Source organism: Schistocerca gregaria, chromosome 8 (genome assembly GCF_023897955.1).
Source record: "Schistocerca gregaria isolate iqSchGreg1 chromosome 8, iqSchGreg1.2, whole genome shotgun sequence".
Taxonomy (NCBI): Eukaryota; Metazoa; Arthropoda; class Insecta; order Orthoptera; family Acrididae; genus Schistocerca; species Schistocerca gregaria.
Window position 1 is genome coordinate 151,521,764 of NC_064927.1, and position 27,401 is coordinate 151,549,164.

The following is a 27,401-nucleotide window of genomic DNA, read 5'->3' on the forward strand; positions in this document are numbered from 1 at the left end:
ATGGGCAAGTGGAAGTTTATAGGCATGAGCGACTTATAGCGATGGGCTAGTGGGCTAATGGGTGTGAGCGAATTATAGTTAGGGTAGCTTTTGAGAGTTTTTACGTGCTAAAATGACCGCGAATATGTTTGTACATGGTGCTGAGGAAGGCAGAAAGAGGCAGCTGGCGGTCCACTTTTTAGTCAGAAACTTTTAAAAACGCGAGAATATTCGCCTCTTTGTGTGCTCCGATAGGAGCACTTTTCTGCTCGTTTTAAATCCGCAGAAAGGAAAGTAAGCAATAGTGGAGCTGAGAGGTGATGCCAAACCGTACGCGTGTCAAGCCGTTGCTTCTCTTAATGGCCTTGACTTGTGTTTGACGTGTTCTCGCATGGGCCGCCATCTGTTTGTAAAAGACCGCCGACCATCATTGGAAGCGGCTTCTCTGTTGTCCGCCACCCACGCGCTTCAGATCCCGTTAAGCGCGCCAGAGTGACAAATGTCTCTGCTGCTCCCTAAAAATGCGACGGACTTCTCTCCTGGGGCACAACTGCTCGCTCGGCGTGGAGCGACTCTCCCTGGGGACAGGCAGAGAGCCTCGTGGCCGACAGAATAACCAACTCTCGCTGCTCTCAAAATCTTCGGCTGCTTCTGTCTGCAGTCGCGTGAACCGGTCGGAAGTCGCAGCTCTAACGATATGGTGGAAATTAGCCGGCTGCAGATCAGAAGCTCCTCAAAGCTAAACCTCAGCGGTGAAAGGCTCAACAGAACTCAGAGAATATTTCCACTTTACGCCAGACATAAGTGCTATATTATTTACCTATTCCCATAATAGTTTCAGTACATTATGTGCAATTTGTATCCATATTTTATTGCCGTCACTGTTGCTGTTGTCGTTGTTGTTGTTGTTGTAGTCTTCATTCGGAAGTCTGGTTGATACAGTTCTTCACGCAAGTCTACCCTGTGTAAGCCTCATGTCTTTAAAGCTACTGTTACTTACATCGGCTTCCTGTATACGATCCTTAATCTCCCTCTATAATTTTTACCCGCCACTGTTTTCTCCGTTACGAAATCTATAATTTCTTAATGCCTGATGATGTATTCTATCAACTGTTCTCTTCTTTTAGCCCGGTATTACCATAAATTCCTGTTTCCTCTACTCGGTTCTTTACCTCCCTGTTACTTATTCAGTTTACCCATCTAATCTGCAGAATTTTTCTGTAACACCACATTTCTATTTTCTTCTTGCCTGAACTATCTATAATCCATGTTTCACTTCCGAACATTCCAAATTCTTTCAGAAAGGACTTCATTAGATTTAAACTTATACCCGTATTCTGTGTTAACAATTTTCCCTTTGTCAAAAATGCCTATTCTTTTACTGCCGGGCTGCGCAGAATTAGCCGAGCGGTATTAGGCGCTGCAGTCATGGACTGTGCGGCTGGTCCCGGCGGAGGTTCTCCCTCGGGCATGGGTGTGTGTGTTTGTCCTCAGGATAATTTAGGGTAAGTAGTGTGCAAGCGTAAGTACTAATGACCTTAGCAGTTAAATCGCATACAATATCACACTTTTTTAATTTTTTTTTTTTTTTACTGCCGTCCTGCATGTAATATCCTCTACACTTCAGCCATTATCAGTTACTTTTCTACAAAACAGCAAAATTCCTTTACTACTTTTGGTGTGTCACTTCCTAATATCATTCCCTCAGCCATCTCTGCCAGAATTGCAATGCCATCAGCAAAAGCTTAAAGTTTTTGTTTCTTATCCCCTCTTCTTTTCTTCTTCTTGTTTTATTTCCTTTACAGCTTTATTTACGAAGGGCGTCCAACAGGCAACGAAACACACTTTTTTCTGGAAGTAGTATCCATCAATCACTTGGAATAAGAGTGTTCGCACGTTCCAGCCTTGTAGCAGTCACAGCTGTTTGCGGCCCACCGGCACGGAGGAGATCGGACAGGTTTGCGCGATCTTATTGTGATGATAACAGACGCCTGGTCCAACGACTCACCGTGCTATTGTTGACGCTCATGTCTCCGTAGACCTACTGCAAGCGCCTATGAATATATGAGATGCACTGATTTTCCGCCAAAAGAAACCCACTGAATGTTCTCTGCTTGGAACACACCTCAGTTACATCTATTGGAACTGCATGAAACTATGAGGATCTGAAGCGGGAATACGCTACGATGCCCCACAGCAAATTTCGAGTCTTTTCAACCGAAATTGGCCGGAAAGAACATTTTGCATTATTTATTGAGCGCTGATTGAACGGACTGAATAACATCGAGACCACAACCAGTCTCATTGCCTTCTCGGTTGCTGCTTCCCATCACATCCTTCACCTCTTTATTACTGCAGTCTACTTTTCATGAATGATGTATTTTGTCCTTTCTGTCGTCAAGATTTCAAATAGTGTAGAAATGGTTCAAATGGCTCTGAGCACTATGGGACAACATCTCAGGTCATCAGTCCCCTAGAACTTAGAACTACTTAAACCTAACTAACCTAAGTACATCACACACATCCATACCCGAGGCAGGATTCGAACCTGCGACCGTAGCGGTCACGCGGTTCCTGACTTTAGCGCCTAGAACCGCACGGCCACCCTGGACGGCAAATAGTGTAGACCATTCAACATTGTCAAACGCTGTTTCTAAATGAAAAAATACTATTAAGTAGGTGCCTTTATTTTAAACATATCTTCTAAATTAAGACACAGGGTCAGTGTTGCCTCGCGTGTTCCATTTCTTCAGAGGCGAAAGTGACCTTCCCTGAAGTTGACCTCTACGTTTTTCCATTTTTCATTAAATAATTCGTGTTAGGATTTTGGTACCATGTCCCATTAAACTGATGAGGATATGCCTTTTCGAAATTGCAATCATTACATTCTTCTTTAAGACCGAGTGTATTTCGCCTTCCTCATATTATGTAATATTCTTCAGGTTAATTTTTCGGTACACGGTAACAGCTTGTGGGTGTTAGTGTGGTCTTGACTTAATTTCTATTCAAGCAGGATTGATAAGTACGTTGATTTTCATTAGTATACATTTACAGAATAGGGTAGTTAGGGCAGACTACCCCAAAAATATCCAGAATGATTAAATACTTGTGGATGCGGGATCCGTTACGTTATAGTGGACAATATAGTGATTTCCTGACATACGCAAGTAATTTTTTGCATTTACAGCTGCCGAATTATGATACTGATGTTCTTTCCTTGTGGAACTGTTTACACGGTACTGGAAAGAACCTTCGCTTGTGATCCATTGTGTGACGTTGGCGCCTTGGCGGTCTCTATAACAGTGTAACTTCGTATGTAGAAGTGCCTCTTTCGTTCAGCTCTGCTCCAAATATCTACCTGATGTGGCAACCTGCGGAATAGTGGCGGAAAGAACCAGTATTATTGTCTTGCAGCAGTTTCTGCTTCGCAACGAAGCGAGCACGACCACACACAGATGGTCACCAGCAGCTTCCATTTATAATTTTTACATCAATTCTTCGTAGTAAGTGGTGGCTGCATATCCATCAATAAGCAACATTTGTTCCTCTGGTAGAGAAATGCAGCCTTTTTTCCTCTATCAGATACTCTGCTGCACCCTGTCTCTGCATCTTCGTACACATTCACACTGCATTCCGCTCCCGCTCCATCTCAATCTATACAATATGCAACCACAACAAAGTCGTAGGCAAAGCATTTAGAAGACTGGTGTAATATTAAGGAAATGCAATCAGCGTACAAAAGAGATAATTTCCATAACACTTGTTAGCCCATGCTGGAATATTGCTCAAGTGTACAGGACACACGTTAAATACGGTTACGGGGTATACTTGAAAATATGTAAAATGTGCAAAATGAATGGTCACAGGTTTGGAGAGTATTACGTACTTGCAGAAAATATTGAAACGGCAGACATTTGAAGATAAACGCAAATTACGAGGTGCATTCAAGTTCTAAGGCCTCCGATTTATTTTCTCCGGACTGGAAAGAGATAGAAAGATGCGCATTGTTTTAAAATGAGGCCGTGTTCATTGTCAATACGTCCCACAGATGGCAGCACAGTACGGCAGATGGAATTTTACCACCAGCGGCGACAATGAGAACTGTTTTAAATACTTAAAATGGCGACATTTTCCTTACTTGAACAGCGTGCAATCATTCGTTTTCTGAATTTGCGTGGTGTGAAACTAATTGAAATTCATCGACAGTTGAAGGAGACATATGCTGATGGAGTTATGGATGCGTCGAAAGTGCGTTCGTGGATGCTACAGTTTAATGAAGGCAGAACATCGTGTGACAACAAACCGAAACAACCTCGGGTTCGCACAAGCCGGTCTGACGACATGATCGAGAAAGTGGAGAGAATTGTTTTGGGGAATCGCCGAATGACTGTTGAACAGATCGCCTCCAGAGTTGGCATTTCTGTGGCTTCTGTGCGTTCCAAAGGGCACTACGGTAACAGGTGCATCCTACGAAAATGTTTTGAAGAACCAATTCCTTCCTGCACTGCTGCACTGCAACAAAAACGTCCGGGAAGTGCTGCGCGTGTGGTGTTTCACCAAGACAACGCACCCACACATCGAGCTAACGTTACGCAACAGTTTCTTCGTGATAACTTTGAAGTGATTCCTCATTCTCCCTACTCACCTGACCTGGCTCCTAGTGACTTTTGGCTTTTTCCAACAATGAAAGACACTCTCTGTGGCCGCACATTCACTAGCCGAGATGCTATTGCCTCAGCGATTTTCCAGTGGTCAAAATAGACTCCTAAAGAAGCCTTCGCCGCTGCCATGGAATCATGGCGTCTGCGTTGTGAAAAATTGTGAACGTCTGCAGGGCGATTACGTCGAGAAGCAACGCCAGTTTCATCGATTTAGGGTGTGTAGTTCATTAGGAAAGAAATCGGAGGCCTTAACTTGAATGCACCTCGTATCTCGAAAAATTCGAATGGAATCATTTTGGATATTAGGACGTGTCATTATGAAACACAAAAACAGATAAAATGCTGAATTTTCGTGAGTCTTTGCAGTGGTCCTCCTCAGTGTGACTAACTTATTGCCGGCCGCTGTGGTCTTGCGGTTCTAGGCGCGCAGTCCGGAGCCGTGCGACTGCTACGGTCGCAGGTTCGAATCCTGCCTCGGGCATGGATGTGTGTGATGTCCTTAGGTTAGTTCGGTTTAAGTAGTTCTAAGTTCTAGGGGACTGATGACCACAGCAGTTGAGTCCCATAGTGCTCAGAGCCATTTCAACCATTTTTCTTTACTTTGACTAAATTATTTCTTAACATCCTGAAGAGGACCTGTATAGCGACTCGACCAAGTAACCAAAATGCTTCAATTCAAAATGACACTCTGTTGTTGGTCGTCTACCATAGTAGTAGTGACTGCATAATGTCGCTAAGTGCATTCAAACGTGGGTAAGTAGTTGCAGTGGCGGATACATACGGGGGGGGGGGGGGGGGGGGTGTCATTGTATTTTATACGTTTCTGTCTGGCAAGCAGATAGCTAGCGCATACCTACGAGAAAAGTTGCGGCCATTCTTGTGATCTCGGTACGTTATTCAGTCTGGCATTTGTTCGAGAAAAGTCGCGAACATTCTACAGTTTTCTTGTACGCAGAACCTTGGATACGCAGCGTTATAAATACGGACTGTTCACCGAATAGGAAGCTAGTTTACATTCAGAAGTAGAAATACTGGGACTGAAACGTGAATAAGTAAAAAGTCCTAACATTAATTCACAGTAAGGTCTCGGGAAAAATATTGTTACGAGACTCATAACAATATTTTTACTAATAACGTAACGATAGTTAGGTATGGGAAACTACTGATGCGTATATCTCCGGCAATAGTGGCTTTCGGGAAGTTTCCTAATAAACAAGTTGCTGCTATATAGACCCTCTATCGAATGCACTAGAAAGGAACGGAATCGACAATAAAAGTTCCACACACATAAATTTCCGGATGACGTCATCATTGGTAGCTCAAACTAATATTATACGTCGTATGGCACATATAATGGTTTGTCGCTTTCACAGCAGGTATTTGTTCATATTCCATAAAAATCTGGAAGCGAACATTCTGGCAGCGAATGTTCTCGAAGCAACCGAGCCACATATACAGGGTGTTGCAAAAAGGTACGGCCAAACATTCAGGAAACATTCCTTACACACAAAAAAAGAAAATATATTTTGTGAACATGTGTCCGGAAACGCTTACTTTCCATGTTAGAACTCATTTTATTACTTCTCTTCAAATCACATTAATCATAAAATGGAAACACACAGCAACAGAACGTACCAGCGTGACTTCAAACATTTTGTTACAGGAAATGTTCAAAACTTAGCGAGGATACATGCAGCCACCCTCCGTCGCATGGAATCCCTGAGGCACTGATGCAACCCTGGAGGATGGTGTATTGTATCACAGCAGTCCACAATACGAGCTCGAAGAGTCTCTACATTTGGTACCGGGGTTGCGTAGACAAGAGCTTTCAAATGCCCCCATAAATGATAGTCAAGAGGGTTGTGGTCAGGAGAGCGTGGAGGCCATGGAATTGGTCCGCCTCTACCAATCCATCGGTCACCGAATCTGTTGTTGAGAAGCGTACGAACACTTCGACTGAAATGTGCAGGATCTCCATCGTGCATGAACCACATGTTGTGTCGTATTTGTAAAGGTACATGTTCCAGCAGCACAGGTAGAGAATCCCGTATAAAATCATGATAACGTGCTCCATTGAGCGCAGGTGGAAGAACATGGGGCCCAATCAAGACATCACCAACAATGCCATCCCAAACGTTCACAGAAAATCTGTGTTGATGACGTGATTGCACAATTGCGTGCGGATTTTCGTCAGCCCACACATGTCGATTGTGAAAATTTACAATTTGATCACGTTGGAAAGAAGCCTCATCCGTAAAAAGAACATTTGCACTGAAATGAGGATTGACACATTGTTGGATGAACCATTCGCATAAGTGTACCCGTGGAGGCCAGTCAGCTGCTGATAGTGCCTGCACACGCTATACATGGTACGGAAACATCTGGTTCTCCCGTAGCACTATCCATACAGTGACGTGGTCAACGTTACCTTGTACAGCAGCAACTTCTCTGACGCTGACATTAGGGTTATCGTCAACTGCACGAAGAATTACCTCGTCGATTGAAGGTGTCTTCGTCGTTCTAGGTCTTCCCCAGTCGCCAGTCATAGGCTGGAATGTTCCGTGCTCCCTAAGATGCCGATCAATTGCTTCGAACGTCTTCCTGTCGGGACACCTTCGTTCTGGAAATCTGTCTCGATACAAACGTACCGCACCACGGCTATTGCCCCGTGCTAATCTATACATCAAATGGGCATCTGCCAACTCCGCATTTGTAAACATTGCACTGACTGCAAAACCACGTTCGTGATGAACACTAACCTGTTGATGCTACGTACCGATGTGCTTGATGCTAGTACTGTAGAGCAATGAGCCGCATGTCAACACTAGCACCGAAGTCAACATTACCTTCCTTCAATTGGGCCAATGGCGGTGAATCGAGAAAGTATAGTACATACTGACGAAACTAAAATGAGCTCTAACAGGGAAATTAAGCGTTTCCGGACACATGTCCACATAACATCGTTTCTTTATTTGTGTGTGAGAAATGTTTCCTGAAAGTCTGGCGGTACCTTTTTGTTACACCCTGTATATAAGGGAAGCAGAGTGGCTGCCAGGTAGTCAGTTTGAAAGCTACAATCGTCGCGATAATTTGGAAGTGATAAAAAGTGAACAACTGCGATTATTTGCTATTATCACGGACTTCAGTCAGTGGTGTGCTTAGTGATATTAGAAATACGTGGAGTGTGACCGCTTGTGCTTTAGTGCTAAGTGTACTAGTGTTGCATTTTTCAGTGTGTATTCGAGAAAAATGGCCTCTAATTTACCTACGTCGTAACACTATAATAAAATGGATCGTTATGTCACAAGAGAAAGAAAAGTAGAAACATCTGAACATTCCGGTCACTATGAAGCCGCAAAAACACGACAAGATTTACAGGCAGGGCTCAGCACTTCGTCGAATCTTCCAAGAGAAAGTTCGGCAGTTTCATTTAATCCCACGGATATTGGCAAATTAGAATATATCAGCGTCAATAAATATTAGTGATGATATAAAACACAAACTTCTCACAGTTCCAAGAAAACCTGGAAAAGGTTACATCTTCCCTACTTCCGAGCAAAACAAGAGGGGACGGGTTGAGCGCAGACAAGTGCGCGATAATCACTTTGAACAGTATCCATGGCTGATGTTCTCACAAGTTAAAAAAGGACTTCTTTGCATTAGTTGTTCAATTCTTGTGAATAATAAAATGATCAGAGGAAAGAAATCCATTGTTGCCAATAAACTTGTGACTGAACCACTAACAAAGTTTGCCTAACTTACTGGTAAAGATTTTGATCTAGAGACCCACTCTCAGCTGAAGTACCACGTTGAAGCCTCAACAAATGCCAAATTACTTTTGGCGGCGCGAGACGAGCGCGAACTTGAGGTCATAAATCAACTGTCAAATCAGAGAATGGAAAGCATCAGGAGAAACAGAGACCGTCTTGTACCTATAATAAAAATAATGATAGTTCATGGAAAGCAAAATATTCCTCTGCGGGGGCATAGAGATGATGGGAGTCTATTAGGGAAAAAGAAATGATCGTGCAAGTATAGTGACTAACGCGGGAAACTTTAGAACTCTTCTAAGATTTAGAATTGACGCTGAAGACATGTAACTAAAACATCACCTTGAGACCACTAACATAAATAAAACAACGCGTAACGAATTTATTTCGTGCTGCGAAACAGAGATGTTATCGAGAATAGTGGAGTAAATCAAAGATTCTCGTTATTACAGCGCAATCTTCGATCACACTGCGGACGTATCGCACATCGCCCAGCTCCGTTTAGCTGCAAGATATGTTGATGGTGGCGGCAAATTACACGAAAGATTTTTGGGTTTCGTTGACATCCTTAAAGACGATAATTGCGAGTTTAGAGTTTATTATCCCTCAGTTTACACTGAGAGACATTATGAGCATAAGGTACCCAGTCAGCAAAATCTTACAAGACCATAGCTTGGACGTCGCGATGGCAAAAGCAAAATTAGATTCGACGCTAAAGGTGTACGACGGCACGAGAGCTAATGCTGACAGCCACTTTGCTCGTAATGCTGAAGAGGCGAAGGCAGTTATGGAAGAGGTAGACGTGGAGATAAATGTTCCTCGTCTTACAGGCAGACAAAGACACAGGGAAAACTGACGATGTTATGACATATTGGGAAAGAACTGTATTCATTCCAACACTGAACCATGTAAAGACTGAACGTTTTGCTTAAGAAAATATCATTTAAAATTCAACATACTTTTGCCCTCACAACTGCTGAAATATGACGGTAATGACCTGGTACATAAATTGAATCAGTGCTTAACGGAACTACCGTTCTTTGAAGAAGAATCACGCTTTGTGATTAAAAAGAGATATCTCGGTATAAGTGTAAATGTGTATGTGTGTGGCCACTTTATCACGGGATAATTATTTTATTTATTTTTATAATTATATTTTCTATGATTGGTTGGGGTTGCTTTAAATATTGTGGGCTAGAATGAGATTTTTAATTAACTTATACTGCGATAACACTCGTACGGATATCGGTTGCCCCGAAGTACGTACGATATAATATTTTTTAAACACAACGAGTCACTCACCGCCTCCCAATAAATAGGTTGAATGAGTTCTGCTTTTTAGAAAAGAAAACATGCGTATTCTTAGGCAAACTGTAATTATTAATATGGGTCTCAGGGGCTACTGGTTATTTGTGTACCAAACTACATAATGATTAACTGAGATGTTGCGCAACTTATTGAATAAAAATATTTTCAATATTTCTTGTTCATTATTTGCATGGCAAAACTGGAGAGAATCTTATCTGCCGTAGGCGGCCAAACTCGAAACATACTGAAATCAGTCAGTATTCTAAATATTAATAAACGAAATCTATTTTTACTCTGTTAACTCTGAGACTATCGTAAGATCAAGGAAGAGAAACCTCTCACATTTACATTTAATATTATGACATGAAATTTTAACTAAATAATACGGTCAGCGTAATGGCCGACTAAATCCTGCTAGGGGAGATGAAATCACTGCACTACGAAGTTCTGTAAAAATGTTGTTAATTATAATTAATGGTGCGATTATGAGAGGCGACAACTAAGTCTTTAATACACACTTTCTAATAACAATTATAAGTATATTTTACTAAATTACAACCACACTTACATTAAATATTAGCCAGCGGTACAAAGATAGCCTGCTTCTAGACGAAACAAAAACAGGAGAGCTTTCAATAAAGCAATAGTCTCTGGTCATGTTCATTTTCATTACACAAATAAAAAGAACGTTCTTTTATTTGTATATCACATTGCTGTTTGTGGGTTTTGGTGGTATTATTTAGCTTTTTTAATCTTTCTTATACATCGCGCACACATACACAGTCGTGAAATAATTTATAATTCACAAGTCACTCAACAAGAACTTCCTATCCCTTTCTCCAAATGTCCATTTATGTGACGTACCGTCACAGAGACTAATGGGAGAGATTCTTCAATACAAGGAAACGAGCATAAACGGCCTTAATGATCGTGATTCTGTTATGCAAGAGTTGTCTGTTTATTCTACATCTGACTATCCTACTTTTAACACACTGTACAAAATATTTGCTTGCCTACCTATTGCCAGAGTAGAAAGAAGTTTTTCAACATTGCGTCTAAAAGACATGCCTGAGGTCGACTCTGAGGGAGGATCGACTTAATGGCTTAGCTCTGTTGAATACTCACCCTGACATTGATTGCCCTATTGACGATGTATCTAGCAAATTTGCCAGGAAGAATAGGAGCATAGAATTCATTAGCTAAGGAAAAGAACCACAACTGTAACTTTTTTGTATGATAAGATGTCATTGTGTTGTATATGTGTAGAATCAGTTTAAATAAAACTTTCTTCAACTTTGCTTGCGACTTGATTATTGATATTTTATTGTGGTAAATGTAAAAGTAGCTGAAGATGTCTTTAGATCCCCCTCCTTGAGGTTTTTTTCTGTATCCGCTACTGAGTAGTTGACGCCCTACCAACGTAGGCCACATTTTTGGAATTGCAAGAGGCATCATATCGAGAAAGTGCATGTTGAGTGATTGTGGCAGACGGTCATTGAGGAGGCCTGCGACGAAAAGTAAGAGGACAACATATGCAAAAGCCATTGCAGAGCCGAAATGCACTGACGAAACCTGTCAGCACCAAAGCAACACAAGGGGAGTTAAATAAGCTGGGAATTGCGGGGCGTGACTTCCAAAACCCCTCATCAGTGATGAAAATGCTCTTAACAGGAAAACGTGGTGTCTCAGCCATAAAACCTGGCCTGTGGAGCAATGGAGAAATGTCGTTTCATCGGATGAATCTTGTTTCTCACTGTTTCCGGGTTCTGGCAGAGTTCACGTCCGAAGAGTGAAACATAGCGGGGGTTACGTGATGATTTGGGCAGCCTTGTAGTGGTGTTCCACTGTCCCCAGAGTTGATCTGCAAGTTCGCATTACTAACAAGGGTTATTTGACTATTTTCGTTGATCAGTCCCATCCTATGACACAATGTTTGCTTCGCAATAGTGATGCTGCATTCCAAGACGACAGCGTCTCTATCCCCAAAGTTCTGATCGACCAAGACTAGTTTGTGAGCACGAGGATGAGTTGTCGCATCTCCCCTAGCCACCACTCATTATGATTCAGCCTTTGTGGTCTAATGTGGAGAGAATGGTGCGTGGTCGCTATTGAGTATCCACCATCGTTTTGTTAACTCGTCTCCAGTATGTAAGATGAATGGTATCAGATTCCTATTAAAACTAAATGGCACTTGTATTTGTCCATTCCAAGACGACTGGGTGCTGTTTTCAAGTGTTTCTGTTGCGTATTAGGTATGATAATGGGTTACATTTTTGTTGATTCCACGTTTTGTCGGCCCACTGTATATCCCGAGAATCAGCTTTATGTAAAGAAGCTAGACGTTACTGCAACGCCGTGCGTATCGTTCCCCTAAAAAATGTAGATGTAGATGTAGTTGAAGGTATCGCGAGGACAAGATTAGAACAATTACAGCTCCCACAGAGGAGTTTAAACGCTCATTCTTATTTTATTCCATACGTGGACAGCCCGGGACGGAGCTCTAACAACTATTAGAACGTGAAGTGCCATCTTCCATGCACTGTGGTTAGCATAGTATGGAATGTAGATGTATAAAGGTACGCAGACTCTAAAAAATACATGAGTTGATCACCTGGGTTCCTTATACCTGTCTCCTACAACTTCGCAACGTGCCTCGCGTGATAAAATTTCATTACCTGTGGTCAAATGCAAGACCTAGAAAAAAGAACTCTGATCTGACAGAAGCGTAAACTCTGCCTCCCTAGTTTTTCTGACATAGATCAATACGTGTAGCGGCATTTGTTTTTTGGTAAATTTTGAAAACTGAACTCGTCAGCAGCGAATATCACGGTTAATTTTCCTGCAGTCAACAGCATCCACAGTACGCTTGCATCTGACATTTCGCGCTCTCCTGTTTGCAACATGCTCAGCTACACGCATCCAGACAGAGGCTGTGAATATTTACAGAATGTTATCGTAAGACAAAGACGTTTACTACACTCAGTATGCGTCTCTGAGAAAATTGCCGGCGTTATCACAGGGCAGCGACGGCGTTCCTTTGTTCATTTTGTAGGAACAAGTGTCTTCTGAGTCACAGGAACTGTTAGAACGTTCGCATTTCCATTTCTTTCTTCACTGGCGTTGCAAACAGAACTTTTTTACACGCGCTCACCTGCAATTGTTGGAATAAACGTCAAATCCTTCTAAACGAAATGCATGGCGAATTAACTCAAGGTTAAAATTTGAAACGCTGTAGCTGCTGTTTTGAAAAGAAAGAACATATTTCCACGTAATGAGCAATATTGTGACTGAACTTTGTCACTACCGTAGAGAGATTCACATATACTACAGTCAAAAATTTAGGTCAGTTTGGTCAGTCGGATGGACAGTTCCGTGCAGACGTGGAAGAAAGCTGAACAACAGGAATTCTACCTTCTAGCAGTCACGCAGGAAATACAATTTTCATGGCTCTTTCCCTTGTAAAAACCAAAAAGAAATGTATATGATTAACAGCTTGCACTAGCACTGAAATGATTTTTCTAAAATTTTTAGAGGGCAGCACACAATACAAAATTTTATCCCCTCCTAGGTGCTCAGTCCGGAACCGCGCGACTGCTACGGTCGCAGGTTCGAATCCTGCCTCGGGCATGGGTGTGTGTGATGTCCTTAGGTTAGTTAGGTTTAAGTAGTTCTAAGTTCTAGGGGACTGATGACCACAGATGTTTAGTCCCATAGTGCTCAGAGCCATTTTTTTATCCCCTCTTCGCAAAATACACTTGATATAACAGCATTATTATATCTGAAAGACTGTTCAATTAATAATTCCATTTAAATTTTCAATCTGCAAGTGCTATAAAAGATCACACATTACGTAAAAATGGGAATCATTTCCCGAAACGCGTCGTTTAGAATATGAATTTAAAGAATAGTGACTGGTAGCAAAAAAGCTATTTATAAACAAATCCATTGTTTTCGCAGTCTCAGGCTTTTGCAAAGCTATTTTTAATGAACAAAATCAGACTCTAAGTATTAAGTAAGGAAACAATCTCACTTAACGTTTTTAGTTACCCGTCCAAGAGAAAATAAGTACTTATTATTACTAAGTTATCAAAGAATGGCGTATCAAAGCATTTGATTCATGCGTTACGGAAAATAATTCTACACTGTAACATGTATATGAAATCCGATTTCGCAGGACAGAGTGGATCAGGTTGTGGAAAGGGCCCAAGTTCAACTACTGTTAGTTATACAAGAAAACACAACTTTATTCCTTAAACCAATGCACAGTTTTCTCTTTGAAACAGCAAAGATCAATTCATGGCTGAGGGCCCAAGTAACTTCTCCAGAATAGGTTTAAATGATTCCTTTTAAAACACCAGGGTTTAGAGTAACGGCTGAAGGCCTTACTTAAGAAAAATTGCAATATCTTCTCGACTAAAGGCCGAAGTAATGTTTCAGATTAGCGAAGGAAATTCTTTAAAAGCCAAGCATTTACAAATTTAGGCTAAAGGTCATATTAAGGAAAATTCAAATTAATTATTTGGGTGAAAGGCCAATAAAATGTTTTTAACATAATAAAATAGAGGCTTTAAGGATAAAATTTTAGACAGTACAACAGAAAAACATCTTAAGAAAACTTGACGTATCTTGTCGTCTGATGGCCCAAACAATTACTCAAAAATAAAGACAACCTTAAAATAAACATTTACAGAACACGGCTGCAGGCCATTTCAAGAATTCAAGATAATTAAAAAAAGGCTTACAGACAAGGGTTTACGTATTAAAGACACAGATCCTGAAACAAACGCGGCTGGAGGCCTAAATACAGAACAACAAGAATTTTAAATAAGACACGGCTGAAGTCCTAATCTTAAAATAGTTGACATGAAGTTCGGCTGAAGCCGATATACTGCACATAAAACAGACAATATTAATACACGGCTGAAGGCGTGACACAGTACCTGCAACAACAACAAAATGACAATCACAAACAACAAACAGTGGTGCTCAAAAGTGTTAGAAGGGTCGGCCTAGGGAGGAAACTATAACAACAGTTTGGGTGATACAGGCATCCAAGCATAAAACTAAACAATCGGATGGCAATACGACCTACGGGCGGCTGAAGAACCATACAACAGCCTAATCAATTCCCTTCCACCCGACGCACTCGCTGCTCTATGTCAACCGACCGACTGAATACTCCAGTACGCAGACAGCATTCATCTGCTGTGGTGATTTCCATTATCACCAAAGCAACACACGGTTCCACATGAACACAAGAACTCGAACAATCGTAAAAGCTATCACTGTGGAAAGGACGAATCAATTCGACACACAGAGAGTTTCCACAATCGGTCGGCGACCAAGTACACGTCGTCCGATGAGACGACTGACCGAACGACCAACCCAGGTCGTTCCCACTGAAGTTACGTGTGTCAGCAACGGTCGAGCGAGTCTTCACTGGCCGAAACTGACTGCAGCTCCAACCCGACTCAACTCGATGTCCGTACGGAATTCGCAGACACGGCGACTCGGGCACACTGGCTCGGACCCATCCATGCAGGATTGCCTATTGGCCACAACATCTCTGCACAATGAAGGAACCGAACCACGGTCAAAAGACACAATACACGTCGCCCGATGAGACGACACACCGAACGACCAACCAACGTTCGCCTCGCTCCAATCTCCTTCCGTCGGACATTTCATGCGTGTCAACAGCGGTTGGCGAGCAGTGGCTGTCCGCACCTCACTGGAGCTCCGTCCCCGACTGCTGCGTTCCGACTGAACTCCAGAAACACGACGAATCGGAAATACTAGCGGTCGCTCCAGAGATGGTACGTCAGTGCACTTATCTGCTGCCACTCGTGGGCAGGTAGGGCAGGAAGTTAGTGACGCCAGTACATGGAATAAGAGAACGAGGCGGCAGTACGCAAGAGAAGATGATAAACAATAAACGGCATGAACACGAGCCGTGCACGGCTCAGTACACATTTCTCTCTCACCTGAACTGGTCCTAGAAACAGAAGGTCGAAAATATGTTCGAAAACGACACTTCGTACGAAAAATCGTTCTAGGCTAAAAGTTTTTATTAGAAAAGACGACATTTGTCTATGCTACAACTGGGCACCTCCTAACCACCTCTTGCGTGGGCGGGGTCAACTTTGGATTTTCAAATGACAACACCTCCTTCCCATTCTTATTGCATAACTGACGATGGTCGAAGTAGGGAGAGAAAAAAATAAACTGGCAATGGCAAGGAAAGTGTTCCTAAATAAGAGAAATGTGTTAACATGGAGTGTACATTTAACTCTCACGAAGTTCCATCCGAAAGTATTTGCATAGAGCGTAACGATGCATGGAAGTGAAACATGGACGATAAACAGCTTAGACAAGAAGATAATATAAGCTTTTGAGATATGGTGCTACAGAAAAATGCTGAAGATTAGATGGGTAGATCACATAATTGACTAGAATAGAATTGGGGAGAATAGAAATTTGTTGTACAACTAGACTAGAAGATGGGATCAGTTGGTGGGACACATTCTGTGGCACCAAGAGATTGTGGCGTCGCAACTAGTGCGCGACCGCCCATTTGTCTATTAAAAGCTTTACTTCATAATGTATTTGGGCTGCAATATAAGCCGGTAGAGCATTATACGGTCAGTAACGGACGGGTTGTGTCCTGCAGACTGACGTCACGACCATCTGATGAAGCTGCGCGTCTGAAAGCAGTGGAGTAGCGCTGGCAGGCCACTTACATTATACGAAACTAAAAATATTAATAACTAATAAAGGAATAACCTGAGGAACGTCATATTTGATGTACAACCTTCTGTTGTGAAAACAAACAATGTGCCAAAGTCTGAGATCAAAAATAGTTGTATTTTGGAAGTTAGTAAAAATTCCAAAAAACGAACCTAATTTTCTCACAGTCAAGAATTTAAATAAATACAGTGATGTAATAGTTCATCTTCAGTGACTATGTACAATGATCTGATAACAATTTTGGTGTTCATATATAAATTTGTACGTTTTTAGTTTCAGAAAACTTCTGTGACATTTCTATAGTAATAATTTCAAGAATTCTAAGTAAAAATGTGTATTGTGTGTTAAGGTGCGTGTGAATGAGAATGCGTGCGTGAGAGTATGTGGGACGTTCGGCATTATTAAAAATCATTCATGTAATTCTCTACAGGAACTGGCAAGTGTTCCAACTCTGTAACGTGGGAACGAATCTACCAGTGGTTCCTCTACTAGTGAATGTCGGATGTCCAAGTACGTATGCTTATGTATAAGACAGCCAGAACATTCGCGACTACATGGTAAAGCTTATAGTTCATTTTGTTTTGTTTATTTAATTAGAGAGTTTTGTGTTACTTAATTTGATGACGTCAATGAGCCTAGAGAAGTGGTTGGTGCTTGCTAGATTTTGGCGCGAGCCGCGCCCTAGAAGTGGGTTATCATTGGTCGTAAGTACTGACAGCCAATGAGAAGCGAGACGGTTGGCCGCCTAGCGAGGAGATATAGTTTTGAGTGTGGGAGAGTGAGAAGAGAGTCGCGAGCTAGCTTTGATTGGAGGCGGTTATGCTGGATGTGACTTTTCGCCATATGTGTAAGATGAAGTCTTGGGATGACTTCCGCGTTATGGTCCAGTGTTAATGGTGTCTGGCAGTGACCAGAAACTGTTTATGAAAACTTCAGAGTGTTGTGATAATTCGTTCCGACGAAAATCGCGAGTGAACTTTGAATTATACAGGGTGAGTCACCTAACGTTACCGTAGGATATATTTCGCAAACCACATCAAATACTGACGAACCGATTCCACAGACCGAACGTGAGGAGAGGGGCTAGTGTAATTGGTTAATACAAACCATACAAAAATGCACGGAAGTATGTTTTTTTAACACAAACCTACGTTTTTTTTTAAATGGAACCACGTTGGTTATGTTAGCACATCTGAACATATAAACAAATACGTAATCAGTGCCGTTTGTTGTATTGTAAAATGTTAATTACATCCGGAGATATTGTAACCTAAAGCTGACGCTTGAAACCTCCGACGTTCAGTTGCGTGTTGTAACAAACACGGGCCACGGTCGGCGAGCAGCATCTGCAGGGACATGTTTACGATGACGACCGTGTTTACAAGTGTGGCTGTAGTGCACTGTTGTGGTTTGGTCTAGCTGTCGCAGGCCCGTCACAGGAGAAGCGGGTGCAGTTGGTGTGTTAGCTGCTGTTGCCATGAACCCACACATGAGTACACGGGACATTACGAGAGCCGGTGGACTGAGTCAAAGTAGTGTCATGCGCATATTGCATCGTCACCGCTTTCACCCGTTTCATGTGTCGCTACATCAGCGATTACATGGTGATGACTTTAATCATCGAGTGCAAATCTGTCAATGGCATTAACAGAGAATGCGTTGCAGTTCTACCTGTTTACCGATGAAGCGGGTTTCACAAACCACGGGGCAGTGAATCTACGGAACATGCATTACTGGTTCGTGGACAATCCTCGCTGACTCAGACAGGTAGAGCGACAGCGACCGTGGTCTGTAAATGTATGGTGCAGAATCATTGGCGACCACCTCTTTGGTTCTCACTTCATTGCAGGGGCCCAAACAACTGCAACATACATCGCGTTTCTACAGAATGATCTGCCAACGTTGCTCGAAAATGTCCCACTGGAAACGCTTCGACGTATGTGGTATCAGCATGATGGTGCACCTGCACATTCCGCAATTAACACTAGGCTGATTGTTAACAGGATGTTCGACGGGCGTTCCATAGGACGTGGAGGACGCATAAATTGGCCAGCCCGTTCTCTTGATCTTACACCTCTGGACTTCTTTCTGTGGGGTACGTTAAAGGAGAATGTGTACCGTGATGTGCCTACAACCCCAGAGGATATGAAACAACGTATTGTGGCAGCCTGTGGTGACATTACACCAGATGTACTGCGGCGTGAACGACATTCATTACGCCAGAGATTGCAATTGTGTGCAGAAAATGATGGCCACCACATTGAACATCTATTGGCCTGACATGTCGGGACACGCTATTCCACTCCGTAATTGAAAACGGAAACCACGTGTGTACGTGTACCTCACCCCTCTTGGTAATGTACATGTGCTTCAGTGAAAAATACCAATAAAAAGGTGTTAGCATGTGGACGTAATGTGCTGTTCCAGTCTCTTCTGTACCTAAGGTCCATCACCGTTCTCTTTGGATCCCTACGTAATTTGGTGCTCTCCGATACACACGATCGAACAGCGGAGGAGTGGTACTCAAGCGTCAACTTTAGGTTACAATATCTCCGGATGTAATAAACATTTTACAATGCAACAAACGGCACTGATTACGTATTTTTTTATATGTTAAGATGTGCTAACAAAACTAACGGGGTTCCATTTAAAAAAACGTAGGTTTGTGTTAAAAAACATACTTCCGTGCATTTTTTATGGTTTGTATTAACCAATTACACTAGCCCCTCTCCTCACGTTCGGTCAGTGGAATCTATTTGTCAGTATTTGATGTGGTTTACGAAATATATCCAGCGGTAATGTAGGTGACTCACCCTGTATAGTGTGGCGGTACTGAGTATATTCTTACTGAGTATTTTATGGCGAGCATAACCTTTTACTAAAGACAACTACTGAATATCGTGTGCAGAAGTAATTGGCCGATCATTGACTGTGTTACAAGTAACTGGTTTCGGAATTTGGGAAGGTAAAAGTTTTGGCTGTTTTAGGTATGGTGATAACTGTGAAAGAAACTTTAGTAATTTTCGTAAATGTGGGCTGACGATCTTGCTTCACTGCAATAAAGATCTATTGAAGGTTTCAATTTGAACTTCATTTTTAAAGTACGAGTGACATCCCCTTTCCGAATCATTTCTTTAAAGTACATAGACAATTTTCAGCAAATTTTACTTATAGCGGCCTCCGGCGTGTAGCTATGACGTTACAGTTTCCTCAACACTGCCTTTCTGTTATCTTGTAAGTAGCTGCAGTCAGGAGTTTACGTGCGAAGATCTAGCGCTGTAAAGAGGTAGGTGAACAAAAATTATAAAAGAAATTGCATTGCAGCAGCAACGTATAATCCGTCGCAATTGGAGCATCGCATTGCACGCACGTAGAAATCCGTCGCAATTGATGCATCGCATCGCACGCACGTAAAAATCCGTCGCAAGATCACCAGTTTAGCACTGCAGGAACTCATGGGGGGGAGGGGGGAAGGAAATCGTAGAGGAAGACCAAGAGATGAATGAAGTAAGCAGATTCAGAAGAATGTCGGTTGCGGTAGACCACAACAACAACAACATTCGGATTCAACACCAAAAATACGTACGGTTAACTGAAACCATTGTTTCTCATTACTGGTAAATGGTGCTGTAATAGACAGTAATCAAGTGTGCCTTTTTTCAATTAAGAACCGAAGAATTTGATTCTACATTTCATTTGCGATATCAATGTAAATTTTTGCATTGTAACAGTCGATGCTGACGTTAAGACGTTATTTGAATGTTGCAAACGTGATTGTACTGTACAGATAGTATGGCTCGGCATTGACATTTCTGGCATAAAGGCAACTTGCATGATACGTAGTTTTCTGTTCTATGACGAGGTTAATTGCGGTGAGTTCCCAAACCATTGGAATGCTTGAGATCATGGCCGCTTTCGAACCCAGCCATCACGGTGAATTGATTTCGGCGTGTGTTTCCATCCAACCGCCATAACCCTCCCGCTGGCCGGCACGCGTCTACTGATGGAATACAAATCACAATCATAAGGTAAAATGTCCATGAACTGATAGTGAGAGGTGCAACTGCGACTGATACTCGCCTTAAGCTGGCATCCCAGTGGTTACAGGCTAGGGGACTTACCGGAATCAAGTGTCCCGATGGGAAACGAAAACTGCTACATCCGCGTCGTTCTTCCTGAATCATGGTAAACGTAGCTTCTAACCAGTCATTGAAACGACCAAACGTACAATTAAATTTGCAACACTCCTCTTTACTGATACGAACTGTTCACTTAGAACATTTTTTTCCGATGGTGATCGCTTTCGAAATACTTTGTCACCATGTCACGGTGTAAACTACTGAAACATTCCGACTACTATTGCAAGCAGCTTTTATCAGAAAGAATAAAAGGAACAAACATAAGTCCACCACAGATATTAATTGTCACCTCCGGGAGGACGTCACAAATACCGCGTACCTCACGTGCCTCTACCCTTGATATCAGTCACAATGGGGTGAGATAGATTGTCCACAGGTTTGTTCAGGTGAAGCCACTCATTTACGATTAGATGCTGCAGAGCCATCGAATTGCAGGCATGTGGATTGCTGTCTTTCAGCCGTTGTTCGAAATAGTCCCTGCTGTTTGTTATGGAACTGAGTGGGTGAAGTAGTGGGTCGGCTGGGCTGAGGGAGGACGTCTGCCTGTTCGCCAAAACAAGTATGTATGCTTGCAGCTTTGTGAATATGGCTGTTGTCGTTTGCGAAGACGTGAGTGTAGAGAGAATAGAAGACAGAGAAGAAACGGCGACATTTGATCAGAGAATGTTGGAATAAACATCGTTATTCACGGTAACCTGAATGTGTGGGTACGAATGGTACTTCAACACATCGTAGTCACCTCGTACGAACTTCTAAGTGGCAGACATTGAGATAACTGATCGTAGAATAGAAAAATAATTGTTATTGTCTTGCAGCAGAAAGGAATCAAGGATCATATGACATGTTCATAAGATGCGAAAGAACTTGCCCTCCTTATAGCAGCAGTTTATCGTAGGTCACTAGAGTAACAAAGAGTGACTAGTGACCGGAAAAAAGCACAGCTCATTCCCGTTTTCAAGAAGGAGAATAGAACAGATGCACAAAATTATAAGCCTGTACTGTCGACGTCAATCTGTTTTAGAATTATGGAACACGTTTTATGTCAATGTATTGTACCGTTTTTGGAGAACGAAAATCTTATCAACAAAAACCAGTATGGACTCCACAAATAGACATCTTGCGTAAATCAGCCCGGTCTGTACCTCCATGACATCCACAGAGCCGTAGACATCACTCCCAGCTTCACCCCGTATTCCTAGACTTCAGAAAGGCATTTGGCACTGCGCAGCACTGCCACGTAATGAAAAAATGCTAGCTTACGGGTATCGGACTAGATTTGAAACTGGACCCAAGACTTCCTCAGATGATGTGGTTCTCTAAAAGAAAGTAACGATCCCAGTAGATAGTAAAGATTTGCAGAATGAGTGAGAGCCTTAGAAAATGGTGCAAGGATTGGTTAGTTGACCCTGAATGTAAATAAATGTAACATATTGCACAGACATCGAAAAAGAAGTCCACTACTTTACAACTACAATATTGACAAATTGCTGGAAAACTATCTAGGATTAACTATCCAGAGCGACTTTAAGAGATTCTATGTTAAACAGTCCGCCCCCGGTAGCTGAGTGGTCAGTGCGACAGAATGTCAATCATATGGGCCCGTGTTCGATTCCCGACTGCGTCGGGGTTTTTCTCCACTCAGGGATTGGGTGCTGTTTTGTCCTAATCAACATCATTCCTTCCCCATCGACGTGCAAGTCGCCGAAGTGGCGTCAAACGGAAATACTTGCACCCGGCGATACGTCTACCCGACGGGAGGCCCTAGTCACACGACATTTATTTATTTATCTTAAAGAAATAATAAAATGTAAATGCCAGAATGAGGGTCATTGGTAGAACATTCAGGGAATGTAATGCATCCACCAAAGAAGCGTCTTACGAGGCGCTTGTACGACAGATTCGTGAGTATTGTTCTTCTATCTGGGATCCTTATCGGGTAGGATTGGTAAAAGAGACAGAGAAGATCCAACGAAGAGCGGTGCGTTCGTCACGGTATTGTTTAGTCCGCACCAGAGAGTTACAGAGATTCTCAATAAAATCCAATGGGAGACGATAGAAGAGGCGTTGTGAGTCAGGGAGAGATTTACTATTTAAATTTCGGGAAATCACTTTCCGGGAAAAGTCGGACAACGTATTACTTCCTCCCACATACATCCTGCGAAATGACCACTATCAAAAAGTTCGATACGTTGGAGCTGATACGCAGACTTACCGAAAATCGTTCTTACCACGTGCCATTCGCGAAAGTAATAGGGCAGATGGTATCGGTCAGTGGTACCAGAAGTCTCTACGACACAAAGAATCAGGTGGCTTGAGCATTATCGATGTTGTCGCTTCTTCTGGTTTCCGGAAGGCGGTTTTTGTTCGGCCTGAAGATGATATCAGATTTACCCCCTTCTTGCTGGAGATATCAATTTGGGCTACTGCTGACCACAGGCTCTCCAACGGACATGAGTCCCCTCAATACCTGCAACATTGCGCAAGAAAAATATATGAAGCTAACAGAGAAGATTGACAATGCGTGTTTCTACGACACAAGCGCATGCGAGGTGGGAAGGCACATCAAACACGAACTTTTTTACTGGGCAACAGTCCAAACAGCGATCTTTCATACATTAGAAGAAGAAGCTCTTAGTGAAGAAGACCTATAAAATAAAACGCTACGCACATAGGCGTACATAAAAATGACGATGGACATCCGGACACAAAATGCTCTCCAAGAACGGGATCATTACACAGTCGCTAAACACAGCACACCACACACGCCATACTAAACAGAACTACATAAAAATGACAATAGACGTCCAGGACATGCTCAGTCATATCTAGAATTTCATCATGACAAAGGCGAAACACCAGCACATCTGGACAAACCGATATAACTTCATCGTAAACGGTGGGTAACTATCAACCGTGCACAGGCAGGGTGACTACTCCAGAGAGCGACCAAATGGTGTAAACTGCCCTGAAGATGACCCCATCGCCGGTTGAAACCGGTTTGCGGCAAAATAAATAATACGATTGTGACTGTCATTTTGAATAATTGAGTGTGTCGCTCAAGTAAAAAGGAAAATCAGGCGATTTGCAAATGGCAGACGATTACTTATCTTAACAGACATAAATGCTACGTCAGGCCTCTGGCAGTCTGACAGGATGGACGCCAGAGGACAAGTAACAGCTTATGTTACAAACGTATGTAATCATTTGTTTTATATAAATCAGGCCAACCGCCAACTTACCACGGAAATAGTGGAGTAGGCACTGACATAGACTTCTCTCTGGCAAACAGTGCATCATTAATACAGATAGCGAAACGGCAGGGGCTCGATAATAGAATACTCAGTTATCATAATACAATAATTATATACACTAAAACAAAAAAAGCACAGACACGTCACAACACCCAAGGTCGCTGCTATGCCAAGCAAACTGGAAAAAAGTAAGGCACATATTTGAAGAGTTTCCTCTAACGTGTCATCCAAGAAAGCATACAATACAGAGCTCATGTTCTTACATACGCCTTACAGAGACCAAAAGCTGCAGCAATACCTGCGTCACGCGACACACCCTAACAAAGAGCACCATGGTCAGTGCTAAAAAGGCAGCCAAGACTAAGAAGAGAAACTCCTGATAAACAAAGATTTCACCAAATGTGAAATACATCACAGGAAAGAGAAATTAGATTTGAACATTATCGCGACGCTAAAACACGACACAAAGACGAACAAAGAAGACCAGGAAACATCACTTGGTCACGTACATTAGGACAAACTTAACAGAACAATATCTGTGGGGAGCCGTGCAGACAGAACGTATCAAGACCCCTACAGTGCTACCAACACTGAAGAGACCTGATGGCACTACCTCAAGAGGCTAGAGGTGCCCAGCACAATGTTGTTGTTGTGGTCTTCAGTCCTGAGACTGGTTTGATGCAGCTCTCCATGTTACTCTATCCTGTGCAAGCTTCTTCATCTCCCAGTACTTACTACAACCTACATCCTTCTGAATCTGCTTAGTGTATTCATCTCTTGGTCTCCTACGATTTTTACCCTCCACGTTGCCCTCCAATGCTAAATTTGTGATCCCTTGATGCCTCAAAACATGTCCTACCAACTAGTCCCTTCTTTTTGTCAAGTTGTGCCACAAACTCCTCTTCTCCCCAATTCTATTCAATACCTCCTCATTAGTTATGTGATCTACCCATCTAATCTTCAGCATTCTTCTGTAGCACCACATATCAAAAGCTTCTATTCTCTTCTTGTCCAAACTATTTATCATCCATGTTTCACTTCCATGCATGGCTACACTCCATACAAATACTTTCAGAAACGACTTCCTGACACTTAAATCTATACTCGATATTAACAAATTTCTCTTCTTCAGAAATGCTTTCCTTGACATTGCCAGTCTACATTTTATATCCTCTCTACTTCGACCATTTTGCTCCCCAAATAGCAAAACTCCTTTACTACTTTAAGTGTCTCATTTCCTAATCTAATTCCCTCAGCATCACCCGATTTAATTTGACTACATTCCATTATCCTCGTTTTGCGTTTGTTGATGTTCATCTTATACCCTCCTTTCAAGACACTGTCCATTCCGTTTAACTGCTCTTCCAGGTCCTTTGCTGTCTCTGACAGAATTACAATGTCATCGGCGAACCTCAAAGTTTTTATTTCTTCTCCATGAATTTTAATACCTACTCCGAATTTTTCTTTTGTTTCCTTTACTGCTTGCTCAATATACAGATTGAATAACATCGAGTAGAGATTACAACCATGCCTCACTGCCTTCCCAACCACTGCTTCCCTTTCATGCCCCTCGACTCTTACAACTGCCATCTGGTTTCTGTACAGATTTTAAATAGCCCTACGCTCCCTGTATTTAATCTCCTCAACAAAGTATACCTCCTGACGGTAACCACATTCAGGACGACCAACTTCACACCGTTCTTAGCAGACTGCTTTATGACAAACACGAAAACGAAGGTATCACCATCCCCTTTGCTCGCGAGGAAGTTGCGTTGGCGATACCGAAAACAAACAACAAAATGGTTCAAAAGGCTCTAAGGACTATGGGACTTAACATCTGATGTCGTCAGTCCCATAGACCTAGAACTACTTACACCTAACGACATCACACACATCTATGCCTGAGGCAGGATTCGAACCTGCGACCGTAACAGCAGCGAAAGCAAACAACAAAAAGGCTCCGGGCGCACATGGCATCCGCTCCGAAACCATCAAACAAGCTGTTCCACGTATCGCACCATAGGTGACTGACTTGTTCAATGATTCTCTACTAGAATGACAAATACCGAATACATGGAAAACGGCAAATATGATTACACTCGCTAAAGCAGAGAACGAAGACCTTACTGACTCTAAGACACACTCATTAACACACTGGCAAAGATACAGGAGGGAGTGCTGTGCGACAGAATTCCGTCGCACCGGCAGTCCTAGGTCTTAGCCCACATCAATTTGGTTCAAAAAATGGTTCTGAGCACTGTGGGACTTAACATCTCTGGTCATGTCCCCTAGAACTTAGAACTACTTAAACCTAACTAACCTAAGGACAACACACAACACCCAGCCATCACGAGGCAGAGAAAATCCCTGACCCCGCCGTGAATCGAACCAAGGAACCCGGGCGTGGGAAGCGAGAACGCTACCGCACGACCACGAGAGGCCGGCATCAATTTGGTTTTCAACCACATAACTCCATATACGACGCAGTAAACAGCGTCATAGAAATGACAATACATAGTAGCAATCCCAATAGAGATAGCAAGTGCTTTCGACGATCATTGGTGGCTGGCGCTGTTAGCAAGACTTAGAGACGTGAATATTCCTCTGGGTCTATACAATAGCCTTAATGATAATTGTAGAAACAGGATATTGAAATGAAAGACTGTGACACGCCCGCTAAACCCGCAGGGCAGAACAGGTGATTAGGATTGTGGAAAGGGCCAAATGAGGTGGCAGTCAGTTTCATTTCAAAATTGTAATTTAATAACACATTTAAACCAAAACGGCACATAGCTGAACCTTTACAACTACGAGTTTCAAAACCCAATTCTTTCACGGATGACGGCCTCCAATAAGAAATCTTAAAAAATCAATAAGATAAATTTCAAATTACTGAAGACACACAGTTAAAATTGCAAATAAAATAATTGAAATATACATGTATATATCACAGCTAGGCTGAAAGCCTCAAGGCAAAAGTGGATAGAACAAACACAAACAAGGTACAACACCAATGGCTGAAGGCCACAATTAAATTTCAGAAATTTATAATATATTTCCATAATATCTTAAGGCAGAAGGCCGTAATGTTTTCGCTTAGAGGGAAATTTTAAGAATAATGCTTGAAGCGGCTGAAGGCCCACAGCTGATTTTCCAAAAATTCAAAATCATTAAACCTTTAAGTTTTAAGTGGCTGACAGCGCACTAAATGAAAAGATAGCACAACAACAGTAACTTTCAGCAAAATATCCACTTGCCAGAATTCAAACTTATACGGGATGAGGGCCCTTGATTTATATAAAACATAATCAAAAGTAAATTTCCCTTTAAAGCACTGGCTATAACAGATTACCAACAGACCATTAAACACCCATGAAAAGGACAGTATAGACAACGGCACTAAGACGCCTTCAGGGGAGGGGGGAGGGGGTTGCCCTCGAAACATTAACATTCATTTAGGTTAGACAGATGGTGGACCCAGCTACACTTGATCCGTCGGTAGCCCAACCAAGAGACAACTGCCCGCACACCCCTAGCCAGAAACTA